This window comes from Ochotona curzoniae, unplaced genomic scaffold, assembly GCF_017591425.1.
Source record: "Ochotona curzoniae isolate NIBS_2020 unplaced genomic scaffold, NIBS_Ocur_1.0 contig_2318, whole genome shotgun sequence".
NCBI classification, from domain to species: Eukaryota; Metazoa; Chordata; class Mammalia; order Lagomorpha; family Ochotonidae; genus Ochotona; species Ochotona curzoniae.
The window spans coordinates 14,696,342-14,712,986 of NW_024465419.1; the positions used below are offsets into that span (position 1 = coordinate 14,696,342).

General features: G+C 42.1%; 1 long non-coding RNA gene across 1 annotated transcript in view; it reads right to left on the minus strand.

Moving 5' to 3' along the window:
* Window positions 1-11,910: 11,910 nt before the first annotated feature.
* Window positions 11,911-16,645, minus strand: part of LOC121151326 — an 89,954-nt gene continuing 85,219 nt past the window's right edge. Inside the window, exons 4-5 of the long non-coding RNA XR_005883153.1 lie at window positions 13,222-13,345; window positions 11,911-11,979 (exon numbers count right to left, since the gene is read on the minus strand). This is a non-coding gene — a long non-coding RNA (uncharacterized LOC121151326). The remainder of the gene's footprint in view (window positions 11,980-13,221; window positions 13,346-16,645) is intronic.

Genomic DNA, 16,645 nt, shown 5'->3' on the forward strand with positions numbered 1-16,645 from the left:
AGGTTTCATGTGGTTGTTCCACCACAGTCTCCCCATTCCATCCAGTGGGTGATACCTATCCTGTGCTTCAACAGAAGAGAAAACCATCATAAAGATGTTGAACAATCCACCCAGGAACACTCAGAACTGAGATGAGAAACAAGGTAATGTGGTTTCACTTTAAATACCACTCTACAAGCATTTGAGAGATGCTAGTTCCTTAAAATACTGACCTGTTTTTGTTATAAAATTCTAAACCCTTTCCTCGGAGGCCATTCCAATCTTTTAGAGCACTTGCAGAAACAGCATGTGATGCATGAGGAGGTAGGCTGCCAGTGTTAGCTTCACCAGCCCAGAGAATGTGTCAATGTATGTCTTCTGTAGCTACAATTAACTGTCAGACTCTGGAAGTCAAGACTTAAGCATTACCACCATCTCAGCCAATTGCCAATCGCTAGTGACATCACATTATAGTGGTGACTTAGCGACCTTCAGTTTACGACAGTGTCTCGATTGTGCCTTGATTCTCATGATCTTGAAATTTTTGAAGATTATAGCCTGGGTTAAAGAACACCCCTTCAGTCTGAAGTTTTGGATGTCTCATTATCTGATCCTACTTACACTCTTTTAGCATGATTTCCACAGAGATGATGTATCATCGCTTCTCAGTCTTTTGGCTAAGATCAAGTGTAGACACGATGTATCATGTCCCTGCACTGACCAGGTGACATAACCTGGATTGATTCCATTTCTCGTGATGTTAACTGGAAAAACTCAACAAAAACCCCAGAGTAAATGAATTATATTTTTCTTTTGTAACTTTGAAGCATTTTGTAAGGAGAAACTGAAACTACAGAAAAATCCCATTCCTCAGGAAACTTCCAAGTGATGTATTTGTTAACTAATTTATTTACGTTAATGTAAACTAAAGGCTCCTTTTTTATTCATTGGGTTATAATGATTTTTCATTGTTTTAATCCTCAAGTCATCCTAGGCTTAGTCCATGTGAAGACCTTCCTATCTGGCTTCTACATTCTTTGACACGTCCTCATTATTCTTTGAGTCCTATTTTTTGGCACAACATGAACTTCTAGGCCCATCTTACATTTTGACTGCCCTAGTTCTGAAATCAATCTAAAGAGTGTTGTTTTCTTTTGTGTAAAATGGTATTTAGGAGCGAATATCTGGACACAGGGTATGTTCATAGCTGCTTCTCACTGCTTCCATTCCCCCTGTACAACACCACCATAGGTATCCTTGTCACTTCTCTCAGACTTCAATTCTCCATCACTTGAGCTCCAACATCCTGCCCTGAGCCACCACTGTGTCCCTCCCCTATTCCCTAAATACCCCACACCCAAGCACAATCAGCGGATGCTTTAGGACTGAACCACTCAAGAAAGACAAAAGAGGACTCATCCTGGCTTGAGAGAGACTCATTTGCTATTTCCTTCAGGATCCCAGAGAAGATGAAGGAAGAGTCACACATCATTCATTGTCATTTTCTATACATTTCCATTGAGATGCACTGGTGCCCACCACACTGCTGATGCATTACCCTGGCCAGGATTCAAAAGATAATGGCAACTCCAGTCCAAGCCAAACCCGTCAAAGTAACTGCTAGAAGATTTTGAAACATCAGAATCTGATTAAGAAAACAAAATAAAATACTTTCAATTCTTTAAGATCAGGACACAGTGATAATGCCACTGACCCATTTTTTTAAGCAGAAAATTAAGGTCAGATACTTTTTAATCAAAAATTTCATCAAGCATGTGAAGGTATTGCTTTTATAAGTTGGAATAGTATGGGGCAGGTGGAGGGGGAATGTTTGAAAAACCTAGGAAACAGGGCATGATGGGATCTGAAGTTGTTCAAACAAGAGCTGATACTTCCTTAATAGAAAAATAGCACTGGCTAACTCACAGGGCTTTTGTGTGCCTTGATTATTCACCTGTAGAGGGGGAAGTGCTAGACAAGAGACAACAATAGTCCCCAGGATTTGTTTCCACTTGATCTTGGTCTTAAAAACTTTCATGATTCTTATTGAATGTCCCTTCTACCCTCCCCAACAGGAAGGGTGTGGTCATCCTGACTTCATTCCTATTCTTTAAATGTGCCAAGTTCACTCCTTCTTTGAGGCTTTGACTTTGCTGTTCCCTCTGCCTGAAACACTCCTCTTACCTCTCAGCTCTCAATTCAAATGTTACCTTCTCCATATAAAATCACCCTCCATCAACAGCCACTTTCCATCAGCAAACTAGCCTGTTTCATTTCACCAGAATTACCTAAATTATCATATTTGATGGCTTATCTAATGATTGTTTTCTGCTCCTATTATAATATAAGAATATGAATACAACAACTTTGGTTGTAGCTTCACATGTCAGATAGTACCTGGCATATGTCAGGAATGTAATAAATGTTTATGGCATAAGCAAATGAGTAACAGATATTTTACAGGGTTTTTTGAGAATTGAGACAACATAAGTAAAATATTTAGCATAGATCATGGTATAAAATAAGTCAGTAATTTTTGTGATATCATTAAAATCAGAGTTCTATCACAGTTCTAGTCTTAGCTATTTTTCTAGCTTGCAGGGTAACCTCAGGCAAACCACTTAATTTCTTGATCCTTAGTTTTCTCAACAATTACTAAAGAGTAGGTCAGAACATTTCTCACGACACTTCAAAAATTAAAGTCTGATGATTTTGCCTTATCTCATGGTCAACATTTTCCACTAATTTTTCATAAAGATTGCACTACTGCAGCTTTGGTGGCATCTAAAACAGACTGATTATGGCATTTCTTAGGTATTCTAGTTTCCATTCTCTTTGAGATTCATTTTATGTATTTGGTAGACAGTGACAGTAAGAGAGAAAGAGAGAGAGAGAGATCTTGCCTCTGCTGGTTCATTCCCCAAATGGTCACAATTGCTAGGGTGTGGACCAGGATGAAGCCAAGAACCTAGAATGCCATCTGGGTCTCCCACATGGATGGAAAGGACCTAAGCACTTGAGCCATCTGCTATTGCTTTCCCAGCAAAATTTTGGCTGGATTAGAAGTGGAGCAGTCTGGACTAGAACCAGTACTCATACTGGATGTTGGCACTGTGCATGGCAGCTTACCCTGCAATGCCAGCCCAATTCAGCATTCAATTTCTAATTTATGTTTACAAATGAGTTTCCAGACAATTCCATAGAATATTGAAATTTTCCACTACCCCTGAAATCTTTTCCACACTCTCATTGCCAGAGCAAAACAGGCTGGTTTTAGCTTAATAGGCCTTTGGTTTGGACTAGATACAAAAGATTTAGCAAAACGAAATTCAGGAAAGTCTCAGAAACTTTTTAGTACCCTAAAAAGTCTAAAGTTGTCATTTTACCATTAAATTTCTACAGTTTGATGAAAATCTGTAGTCCTAGAAGCATCATATGACTGCCAAAGAAAAATTTCCCTAAAACACTTTCAAAATAGAGAGCCAAATTATTTTTCCAAGAAAAATGAAGAAGCCTACATCCACCCACGCACATCACAATCAAGTATCAACCCTTGAAAAAGCATCTTTAGATAGCAAGTCAAAAACAGTGCAATGTCTAATGGATCAATGGTGTTGTGGCCAAGTCTGCCAAACTCAAATAAAGATTCTCTATTCATTTTTCAACCTTGATAGTCCAACAGAACATATGATCTACTTACACAAGAAACAATCACAGAAGAAAAAGGATAAACAGCTCTTTCCATTCAGTTTGTTTTCTTTTCTTGATCTTGAGCCAGTCAAGGCAATCTGGCTTTTGGTTTGTTCAGTAACTGATTTTGATGAAATTATTTTAGTACTTCCAATAATCTGCTACACTCATCCTTTTTTCCTACAACATATTACAAAACTTGGTGCTGAAAGAGGTTAGACTCTTGCTACTCAAAGTCTCCATGCCAGCAGTAACTGGATCACTTTGGAAGCTTGCTTAGGTATGCAAAATCTCAGGCATCCCTCCAGACTGGACCAGAATCTACACTTTCGGGATCCTAAAGTCACTAGAATACACCCTAAAATACAAGAAATGCTATCTTAGAAACATGCTTTTAAGTACTTCGATGAAATAAACTCAGTTCCTGGGGTTTTTTTTTTTTTTTTTTTTGGCAAAAAAGTAAACAGAACTGTGCTTGGCTGTGATACAGCAATAACTGAAAAAGTTTATTCCTTGAAATTTTCTTGTATTATTTTGGTCTCTGAATTTATGTTTCCTTTCTCACTTGATAGAGTTTCTTAAAATCTCACAGCATGTTAAGAATATGCCATTAATTTGGATTTATGGGGAAGAATGTCCTAAATGAAATCATTTGCCAATTTCAATGGTGAAGCCACTCCTTCATGGTCAGGATACCAACTACCAACATGCATAAATTTGAAAATTTAACAATTGCGTTTTAAAGCTCATGAACTACTACAACACAACCCTGAGAGACTCAAACAGGAAAGTTCTTTCCAGGCCATGGCCACTCCTCACTCAGGCCTATTCCAAGTGAAATCACATCAGGCTAGACTTCCTGAACATACTTTTCATTATGATATACTTCTACTCAGAACTTAAGAAACTTCCTTGTTCATTTCTGGGCATACATATCAGAATTCCTTATCCTGATTCAACTGACAGTCTCATCACATCCCACTCACCCTTTAGAATCTTCTAGGTCTCCTTAACATTCATCCTATTTCCTATTTGGCTTCCTGTAACTCATCGGTTCTTGAAGTCATGAGTGAACTAGCATGTTACAGTTGTTGCTAGCATCACTATCAGCAACTAGAGACAAAAACCACTTGCATGTCAGACTTGGCACTGCAGATGGAGATGGAAAGCATCTTTGTGTTGATAATATCTTTATGTTGTAGGATCAATCATCCCTGAATCTTCCCTTCTTAGGAACTTTCTATTACATGAGCCAATGGATATCCATGTTTTATACCTGCAATTGATAGCAAACCTCCCAGGCGGGTGTAGAAGGAAAGTTCTTGGATGGAACAAGCTACATCCCTGTGAACTCAAATGAGGCCATTACAAAGGGCAGCATATCAGTCTTGCAATTACAGAGAAAGTGAAGGTATCTGGAAAGATATTACTAAGGAGCCTCTCTTGGTAATAATGTGGGACTAGAGATTATATTCTCCTTGAATCTTTGGGGTGGAAAGGTTCCTAACAGTCATACCTTGGAAGGCATTCATGGCAAGTCTGTTATAGTGAACAGAAGTTCATGTCCTTCCAAGATAGTTTATTTTAGTATCTTCCATTCTCTGTGATGAGCCAAAATACGCCTCCACATAATTTCTATTTTCTAATCACAATTATTTTCAGAAGTGACACCTACAAGACTTGATGCCACAGCAAGCTATGGATACTGGCTCTTCCGTAACCACTTTCAGACATCTCTCCACATCTCCCCTCTGAACAGAAGCACAGAGCCCAGTGACATGTCCCTCCATGTCCACATCAGTCCACACTGAATCCACTTTCTTGGTTACACTCTGTTATGATTCTAACTTTTCTATAATTTTTATGAGTACAGCACTATAAAGGGAACACTAGTTCCTGTAACTGAGAACCCTTCAGGTTTCACTGGCTAAGCACAGTAAATGTGTATTTCTCCCTCACACCAGGGTTCTGATTGGCAATGATGCAGGGCCCCACGATTCTTCCTCCCTGTGGCTCCTCCAAGGTGACCACTTCTGTGATCAGCATGATAACAAGAGTCCAAGATCTGGAAAGAGGTGTGGTTGCTGGCCAAGCCAAGAAGTGGTTAGTGCACAGCACTTCTGCCCACACTTCTTTTGGTCACTTCTTTGCTACACCTGCTTGAAAATGCCTGATTGAGAAATGCATAAAGTTACATGACCAAGAGCAAGAGCATGAAAATTTGGTGAACTTCCAATCAACCTACCACAAGCATCATATGGAATCTCTGACTTTTGAATGTGTACAGAAATCTAAATTATCCACAAGGGAGTAGTAACATCCAACAGGGAAACTAAGATAGCAACATATTCTTGGTATTTCATGAAAATGGAAAATATTTTCATATAAAAGAGGAAACATCTGAGGAAAAGTGTTTTCAAAAGGTTTCCTAAGAAGTTTATTAAGGGGGCCAGCACAGTGACTCAACTGGCTAATCTTCCACCTCCAAGCATGGCATCCCATACCAGCATCAATTCATGTTCAGCTGCTCCACTTCTCTTCAAGCTCCCTGCTTGTGGCCTGGGAAAGCAGTAGAGGATGACCCAAAGTCTTGGGACCCTGCACCTGCATGGGAGACCTGGAAGAAGCTCCTGCCTTCTGACTTCAGATCAGCTTTAAACTCTGGCTGTTGCAGTCATTTGAGGAGTGAACACGGTGGATGGGAGATTTTTCTTTCTGACACTCTTCTCTGTAAGTCTGCCTTTCCAATAAAAACAAATAAATCTTTAAAAGTTTCATTTAAAAAATTCATTTCTTGGGCCCGGCGCGGTGGCGCAAGTGGTTAAGGTCCTCACCTTGCATGCCCGGGATCCCACATGGGTGCCGGTTCTAATCCCGGCAGCCCCGCTTCCCTTCCAGCTCCCTGCTTGTGGCCCGGGAAGGCAGTCGAGGACGGCCCAAGGCTTTGGGACCCTGCACCCACGTGGGAGACCCGGAAGAGGCTCCTGGCTTTGGATCGGCATAGCATTGGCCGCTGCGCTCACTTGGGGAGTGAATCATCGGATGGAAGATCTTCCTCTCTATCTCTCCTCTCTGTATATCTGCCTTTCCAATAAAAAAATAATAAGAATAAATCTTTTAAAAAAAAGAAAAAAAACTCATTTCTTTAGATAGTAGGCTGAGAGTGAAAATGCTTATTTTTAGAACAAATTTTGTTACTTAATTATCTCTGAAGAATAGTAATGCTGCATCATTATTCTCACGTTAGTCACATTTAGTCCATATTTAATAAAATAGATCTAAAAGAATAAATTGACAGATTTGATTATGTAGAAGAAATTACATGCTAATAAGCAGTATGAAAATTAAGAAAATTCCTGGTAATGATTATGACAAATATCTCTAAAATATAAAAAATGCTTATGAATAATGACTACTAAAAATAGATACTCCTATTAAAATAACAAAAATATTAAATAAGTCATAAAATATAGAGTTAGTAAAATAAGAGTTTGACTCAATAATAATCCAAGCAAAAAAGTGGGGGGAGGGACACTGTTCGACTCATCAGTGTCCTTGGGACACACCCACATCCCATAGTGGAAAGCCAAGATTGAAATCTCAGCTGTCCCAATTCCAATTTCCGGATATTGCATCTCCTGGCAGTGGGTGATGTCTCTCCCATGGGTGACCTGGGTGGAGTTCTTGGCTCTGACTTGGACCTGCCCTAACCCTAGGTGACGTGGACATTCAGGGAATGAGTCAGCAGTTGGGAGATCTCTCTCTGTCTCTCCCCTTTTTCCCTCCCTCTCTTCTTCCCTCTCTCTTCCCACGCCACTTCATCCTTCTCTCCTGTAATTTTCTATCTAATGTTTTCAGATTGTAGTGGGTGCCTTGTAACTGAAATCACAGAGAATGAAACTAAGGAAGCTTACCGCTGCGTATTTGATTTTACAGTCTATGAGTGGTATAACTTACCTGTGATAAAAAGGCATTGGAATGCTTGAAAAGAGAAAGAACTGGTACTTTCAAAACAAGCTGCTGAAAATCATGAACAAAGAAAATTCTTATTTCCACTTCTCAGATGTCAGTGTTAACATAGTGTTTGCAATGACCTTAATATCTTAAAATGTCAGGAACTGATCCATGAGCAGGATTATAAACCACAACAGAAGCCACTAAGGAAGTGTGCTGCACCCCTATTACTTCAAAGGAGGAGGGTGGCAGGAGCAAAGAGAATCAAAGGATTCCAACTCACCTGTAAAATCCCAGGACTTTAATGTAAAAACAATGGGACTCCAAGATTGCTCCCTTTTGATGAGGATGTCTTCCTTCCTGGGCACCCCTTGTCTGCATGGGACAAAAGTCCTATGTGCCCCATCCCACCTTTTGAAAAGAAGGGAGTAGAAATTTGGATTTGCTATTCAAAGTGCCCCATTCTCTCTCCCTGTGGATACCCTACTGTGGTGCTGCAAGTGAGTGCCAGGGCTGTCTGGGCCCACAACCAGAGAGCTTCGGGTCTCATCAACAGCAACAGTGCTCACGGGAATTCAGGTGTCATCCCACCACCAGGAAGGCAGCTGGCCTGAGAAGCCTCCTCTCCCAGCCTTGTTCTCTAGGCTCTCCATGCCAAAGCAAGCCTGTGCTTCCAGCAGTACAGCTGTGCATGCGTGCACACACACACAAACACATACACACACAGACACACACACACACACACACACACACACACACACACACACACACACACACACTCCAACAGAGGAGTCAGGCTGCATTCTTCTTTCAAGCAAGGTTAGCCTGAAGTTTTAGGGTGTTCCACTGACAACGATGGGGTAACATGCAATCCAGATCAGTCATCAGGAGAGCAAGTTAAACCTTCAAAGGGAAAGAGAGCATAGAGAATTGGACCCTAATGCAAATTTACTCATTCCTGTACCCAGCAACATTAAAACTGAGGAAATAAAAAAATCGGAGAACACATGAAAACCATGGTTATCCACCTATGGACCCACAGGTTTCACCAACCTCTTCCTCCCCTCTCCCCTGCCCAACTCTCCTGGGACACCTGCAGATAGCCAGGGGGTATTCACATTCTATCCATGTAACAAAAACGCTGTGCCCAGAATTTCCCAAAATCGAGCAGGTTCTTTCCAGGGAAATCAGGAGCTGCAAGCAAGTGGCCAACAACTGTAAAAGATGGTTCATCTTGCTTAAAACCCCAGGAATAATAGCTTAGAGCACATTTGCTGGATCAAATAAAATCAATAATAATTTTTATGACAAACAGGATTTTTTTTTTTTTGCTCCAGGCTCTAGCTTAACCATTCAGATCCTGGTCAGCAGTCAGCTCTTTAAAATCAGCAGCGAGACCAAGGTGCTGACTAGAGTCCTTGACTGTTGAGGCTCAGTTGTTTCATCTGTAGAATGGGACACAAGGCTGTTTGCCTCACAGGATATTACGAAGCATGCTTGATATCATGTGCACACTGTTGGTCCTGCCACAAGGATAATGCTAGAAGTTTCTTTCCCCATTCCCTGTGCTTGCCATCCATACATGCTCTCCCTCCCAACTCTCTCTGTCTTATTTTAATAGAAGAATAAAAACATCATGTCAATGGCATGTGCCTTCTCAACTTGTGCATGAAATCCCTCCAAGGACATTTTCAGCAAAACTCCAAAATGTCAACTGGGCAAACCAATAAGCATGTGCAGGAAGCGCCTCTGCCTGACAACAAACACCTGTTAGCACAACGCAATCTTCCACCTCTCGGCAGAGCAAGGACTTCAGAATGCAGCCCTTGGCAGCCTGGGATTGGAGCCTAACACAGTCCCGGGAGGAAGAGCAGGTGAGGGCTGTCATCAGCTCAACCATGGCAAGCTCCTCTCCGGCTCTCAGGGTGCTTGCAGCTTTAGAGGAACCTCCCACCCCCTCCACCCCCCCACCCCCGCCCTTGCAAGGTCAAGTACCACCTGTCTCCACTGGATTTGGTGACACATAAGAACCATTTGTTCCTGTTGTTTCCAGCACAAAGCTAAAGATATTTTTAATCTTACAAAACACAGATCTAGTGCCATTCATGTGGTAAATCCGCTTTCATCAGAGGCGAGCTCAGTGGAATTCACTGGGCCATTCTGCCTGCCTTAGCTGGCAGCTGGACCACCCGGATCAGCTGAAAGTCTTGGTGGCTCTTTGTTGCTCAAGACCACATCCTCTGCCTTCACACTGTCTCAAGCTAATGCCCCCACACGTTGTGCTGATGACGCTGGTGCCCAACATCACAGTTAACGGGCAAACACTTATTTCAACACTTATTTCTTAAAATGACAGAGGTTGGAGGTCATTAGTAACAATCTTAATTATCATTTCTTTCAATGAAGCTGGCAGTAAAAGCCAAGTAGGCCTGCGGGCAACAAGAATAGGATGGACTCTGCCTAACCAAAAAAGCTTGATGTTTGCAAACAAAAGTCAGAACAATTTTTCAATTTCTTCAGTATGAAGCTTCATCCTGGAGAACACCCACCAGATAACAGCTGATATATTTCATCACGTCCTGTGGGACATCTAGAATTAACCAAATCTTTTCACAGATTGAACTGCGTGATGTGGCTGACACTTACTTGGCTTGTTTAGAACTTAGAAAAATGACAGCTTCATATGATTTGATCTAATATGCTACCACCTTCACATTGCTCAACCTTATATAAAATAAATACTTGAAGGTCTGAGGATTCATTTTAGGTCTGAGGAATGTAGCATGCAGAAATAAATCTAATTACATGATAGTGTGTTTACAGATAATAATGCATAAATCATTTGGCTTGGGGTCCTTAGCTATTCTGAAGCGTTCTCAGAGTAATGCTACAAAATAACACGAGGAAGAGGTGGAGAAGGAGCTCAACAAGCATTAGATACCTTTCTTCTAAGTTGCGTGCATTCTGAAACTTTATTTTTTGCAGCCATTTGCAGCCCAAGTTCTTAGCTACTTCAACATGTTGTAGTTACTTCATCCCTAACAAAGAAATCATGAAGCTTTATTCATTTATTTAAACTACTTAAGTTGACGCCTGCTTCTCCTTCCAACATTCGCTCAGCCACACCGATGGGGAATTGTGTTGTGTACCACTCCATCATGATTCTGTTTTAATAACAACAATCCTCCCTCACACACCGGCAAGCCACTGGCTGCCCCCTTCTGGAGGTCAGATTCTTACAATGAATCTGAACTCCGTAGAACTTCTGCAGCTCCAATGAGAAAAGCACTATCTACCCTCTCTATTTACAGCCATGGAGGACAATTAGCCTTAAAATGTATTATTCTATACAGCTACTCAGTTTCAGGGTCCAAAACGTACATGTGGTTTAATAAAAATTAAGCTATACTTGGGCCCAGCAGCATGGCCTAGCAGCTAAAGTCCTCACCTTGAACGCGCCAGGATCCCATATGGGTGCCGGTTCTAATCCCAGCAGCTCCGCTTCCCATCCAGCTCTCTGCTTGTGGCCTGGGAAGGCAGTCGAGGACAGCCCAAAGCTTTGGGACCATGTACCTGTGTGGGAGACCTGGAGGAGGTTCCTGGCTCCTGGCTTTGGATCGGCATAGCACTGGCCGTTGTGGTCACGTGGGGAGTGAATCATCGGATGGAAGACCTTCCACTCTATTTCTCCTCCTCTCTATATATCTGACTTTGTAATAAAAATAAGTAAATCTTTTTTAAAAAGAAATTAAGCTGTACTTAACAAAGGAGTATTAAGAGCTGGCATTATGGCACAGTGGATAAAATTACTACCTGTGATGTAGGCATTCCATATGGGTGCCAGTTCATGTTCTGGTTGTACCACCTCCCATCCAGCTCCCTGCTGATGTGTTAGGATTAAGCAGTAGAAGATAGCCCAAGTGCCTGGGCCTCTACCATGCATGTGGGAAATCTGGATGAAGCTCCTTACTTCAAGCTTCTGCCAAGCTCTGCCCATCTAGGGAGTAAACCAGCAGATAGAAGATCTTTCTCCCTCTCTCTCCATCTCTTCATTTCTCTCTTTCCCTCCCTTCCTTCCTCCCTCCTTCCTTTCCTCATTCCTTCCTCCTTCCTTTCCTTCTTTTCTCTCTCACTCTACCTCTCTCTTTCTTTCAAATAAACAAATAAATTTTTTTAAAAAATTGTTATAAAAGTCTATATCTACCATTGTGTAACAGGGTTGATTTAATTTTTTAAAGACTCAAAAGAAAGCCATAAACTCAATAAATAAAAATTTGCAATACTTGCAGTATTTGTTACAATACTACTTCAATTCCTCTGTATGTGCCCAGTGGCAAAAATCATTTTCTTGAAAGGCTGTGAAGACAGAAACATACAGGGCTCCCATGTCTAACATGGTCTCCAATGTCTGTTCTCTTAGCACTACCACATCATACAACGCCTCTCTCTTTGGAGTGTAAAGATTCAGTGATGGTGCAGAGTGGTACTGGACATAGACACACAGCAGGCATCCACAGCAAGTCAGCCTACGTCATTCATGGACATGATGCATCAGAAGACACATGGAGACCCTATAAAGACTGACCTGGCCTCCCAATTCTATTTTTCTTGAACTGGTTGGTTGCCTGACTCCCAGTGTGCTTTCCCTGCCCTTCATTTAACAACTGCCATGTGCAAGAATGTCTAGAAAGGAATGAAAATATGACCCATGAATCTCAAGAAAGCCATGGCATCTTCCTCATGGGGAAAAGGGAGATCTTAGACTCATCTTGAGTGGGAAGAGAACTGGAACTGAACGGGCATTCCATGTACTCTCACAAGCTTCCTGGCAGAAATCAACAAATTCCCTAGAGGAATAGGAGCCTGGAGAGAAAGCAGGGGGGAGGAGCAAGTGCTGAGTGAGAAAGAGGAAGAGAAAGGGCTGGGAGAGGAGAGGAACTAATAATTAAAACTACAGCTATGGAAATCACTGGCAACAAATAAAAACACCCGTCAGGACTTGTGTTTGGGGGGAAAAATTCCATGTGCTGAAATGCTACTCTGATATACCCTGGACTTGGCATTAGGCGCTACAGCCTCCAGGCTACGGTTGGGCCATTTACACCTCTCGGTGCAGGTCCACCCACCTCAGCTTCCTTTTCTAAAATGGGGACAGAAACACCTACTGTAAAAAATGTTATGGCAAAGATTGAATGAGATAACCCACATACTACTGCAGCCATGTTTCAATAAACAAATGCCTTCTTCCTTCTGTTTCTCCCCTTCTTTGTCTTAGGATGAGCTTGATGAGATAACAGACTAAAACCTACTTTGTAGCCAGATGGGAGTTTAGGGGTAAGAACACGGACATCTGAACGTTAATGTGAAACTTGCCTCTCAGCGAATTCAATCTATTTCCAAAGGGCTCCTCACAAAGGATTTTTAAATGTCTTCGATTATACGGGTGGGAAAACTACATGTAATAGTGAGATAAAGGTTTGGAAAACAAAACAAAAAAACCCTCTGTTTGCACTGAACAATGCAGCCTGGTGAAATTCAGCTAAACTAACCCAATACAAGGACCCAAGAGCCCCCAGGGACTGCCCAGGGAGAGCCTACCCTGTGTAGAGGATCAGTTCTCAACAAACACAGCCAATCTGGTCCTTTGCAGTGGGAAGACAATAGCTCCAAGTCCAAGAACAGCTGGATGAGTGGGGCTGAGCCAAGAATCCCAACACTGCTCCTCGAAAACAATGAATGGGAGAGACAGAGGTATTTAGAGGAAACCCAAACTAGAAAAGAAATTGGGAAGAGAGGGACAATGGTGTGGACAGAGCATTTAGTCATCGTGTCTCCATGGTCGTGACTGGTCATGTGTCTCCCTCCTGGCTGTAACAGCTCCCCACACTTGCCTTGTTTCTGAAACCATGAAGATACATTTTTGGGTGCCCCTCTATTTGAATCTTTTCTCACATTGGGTTCATGATTAGATGGATGTTCAGGATCCAGAGGAGTGGCCATAGGGACTCAATGCCAATTTCATCACAACAGTTCCAGCATGCATAGTCTCTGGGCATTGTCAGTATGGATTCTGATCACCCAGCCAGGGGAGTGCTTGTTGGGTTTTCTTGCTGTGAAGCGTCTCCCCCACCCTTTTGCTTGCCATAGTCTGCAAGAAAGCCACACGAGGAGTAGAGAGTTATACACCCCAGAACAATGTTTCAGGATAAAACTTACAGGAAGCCCAAATCCTCTGTGTACTATTAGTTTCCAGCAGGCGTCCCTGAAGAGTCAGCAGAGAACAGACACAGAGACTACATGTGAGAACTGTTTAAGGGGGAGCCAAGGAGAAGGGGCTGGCTGTGGGCCCATCTGGGGTGCAGAGGGGAAGCTGCAGAGCTAAGACACTCATGTGACTCATGCACTGAGTTGAGGATCCAGAGGCCACAAGTCTCCAGGAGAGTGGGGAAGCCAGGAAGTATGAGGTTATTCACTTTTTATTCATTTTTTAATCTGCACTTACAGAGCTATTTAACAGCTGCTATTAGACATGATACCAGGTGCTGAGGAGCTTGGAGAAGACACAAAGACAAATGGAGCATTCATCCTTCTCCAAAGTCCTTTAAGGAACTATGCAGGTCTCCAACTTGCTAGTCCAGTTGCATCTGTTCAGTTCTTTCATCAGCTGTTTATCCTCATAACATCCCAGGGTCACCAAAGTTCTAGATCAAGTAGTGGCTTAGAGCAAGAACTTCAGTCCTCCCTGCTCTTAACAATCTTTTCCCCAAAGCCAACCCAGATTTTTTAAGTATTCTGTGATTTAATTCATGTACATATTGTGGATATTCAGTGTACTATAAATAAAAGAATCTTTGAAAAATTTTCTGACTTGATAGTCTTTGACATAAAAATCCAAGAAAAACAGTGAGTGTCTGATTGCAAATTAACCTTCAAGTCTCTAAGTCACCCTTGCCCCAACAAAAAACTTGCTATATAGAAACTCTGGAGCACCTTCCCCTGGCATAGGGAGACATATGTTATTATGGCCCTTGGACAAATAAAAGAATGGAAGCACAGAAAATTTGTGGGTGCATGTCAGTGGAAGTCAGAATTCTAACTGGAGCACTTGACTTTGACTGCGGACCCAAAGCATTCTCCATTTTTCAATATTCAACATTTTTAACACTCACACAGACACTTCAGACACACGTTGATGCAAGTGGATGCAATGCCATGCACTATCACTTATGTGATATCACAAATGACAACAAGAGACATTCAATTAACTAGAACATGGTATCAAGGGGTAACTGCCATTCTAGAAATTATACCCACTTTCAGGGAAGGAAAAGCTATGAATAAACACCTTGAGCTACATCAAAAAGGTCAGGAAATGGAAAAGTAATACTTCAATTTATAAGCACTGCTATTATTTTAAAATAACACAAAATACACATATGGGTAAGTGCTAAATATAGATACACATGAACAATCCGACTGATAATATAGCCAGGGCCAGTGAACATTGGAACAAAAAGGAATCTTAGCTAATCTCAACCAGAGATTTTCAAATGTTTCTTAAGTCTTAGATAAAATATTATTTTGGTTGAATGGATTGGCCTAGTGACTCCCTTGGCTTTGAATGGGATGAAATAAACACTATTTTGAAAACCGCCTTTTATGACTAACACTGTGGCATAGAAGGTTAAGTCACCACCTACAATGCCAGCATCCCATATGAGCTCAGGTTTCAAGTCCTGACTGGGTCACTTCTGATCTGCTCCCTGCCAATGCATTTGAGAAAGCAGCAGAAAATGGTCCAATTGTTTGGGTCCCTGTCACCCACATGGGAGACAAAGATGAAGTACCTGGCTTCATTCTGGACCAATCCCAACCAATGCTGCATGAACCAGCAGATAGCTTATGTCTCTCCCTCTCTTTCCCTCTCTGAGACTCTTCCTTTCAAAGGAGAGGAGAGGAGAGGAGAGGAGAGGAGAGGAGAGGAGAGGAGAGGAGAGGAGAGGAGAGGAGAGGAGAGGAGAGGAGAGGAGAGGAGAGGAGAGGAGAGGAGAGGAGAGGAGAGGGGAATCTTTTCTCTATTCTTATTTTCCACAGCTATTCGAAAATGTGCCAAGATTAAGACAAAACTGTGTGTATTGTGGTTGAAGATATTACTCACTCACAGTTGTGAGCTTCATGTTCCCAAAGTCTGCAATACAGAAATTTCAAAAAGTTCATGGAAACATAGTACAAGAAAACCATGTAACCCATGCGTAGTTTGTCATTAATACACATGTTCTATGAACTTGAAGGTTCCCTGGTAGCCGCTATAGCAGTGCTTCTCAAACATGAGAACACACACAAATCACACCCCAAGAGCTGTTCAAATGCTCCAACTCCCAAGCTGCTGATTGGAGAAGGTTGGGGAATTATCAGATTTGCTTCTGGTCTGTACACCTCACCTTGAAGCACCTTTTACTGCTGGAAAATGCAGTATCAAAAACTGTTTCTGATGAGCCTCTTGTAACGAGGGTGCAGAGGCAATCTCAGGGACATGTCCAACAGAGTTAGGAAACCCTAAAAACTGAAAGCTGGATGCCGCCACTTCCCATTGCAACAGCTCAGAAGCAGACCCTCCCAAGCTTACCTCTTCATGGGCTGTTCACACTTCCCAGGCTTTCTGACCTTCTGGTGGGATGTAGTGGACACAGTCTGTAAGTTGTATCTCCTGTATTCTCTTTATGCCTTACACCTTCACTTGGTCCCTCACCTTCACTCTCCAAATTGTCCCACCCTGCTCCGGACCCTATCTGACTGGCCCCAGTGAATATAAGAGTGGGTATCCTTATGTGCTGACTTGTGGTTGGGATGTACCAATAGAGGACACAGGCCAGGGCTTAGGAGGTGAGAGGAGACTGAGGTTGCATACAGTACCCCCAGCCTCATTCCAGCCATACTCTGTGTCCATGGTGATGGCTCATGTACCCACTACGATAGCACCGTAGCGAGCTCTGGGGTGTTGCATTCTTACTTAATCACTACT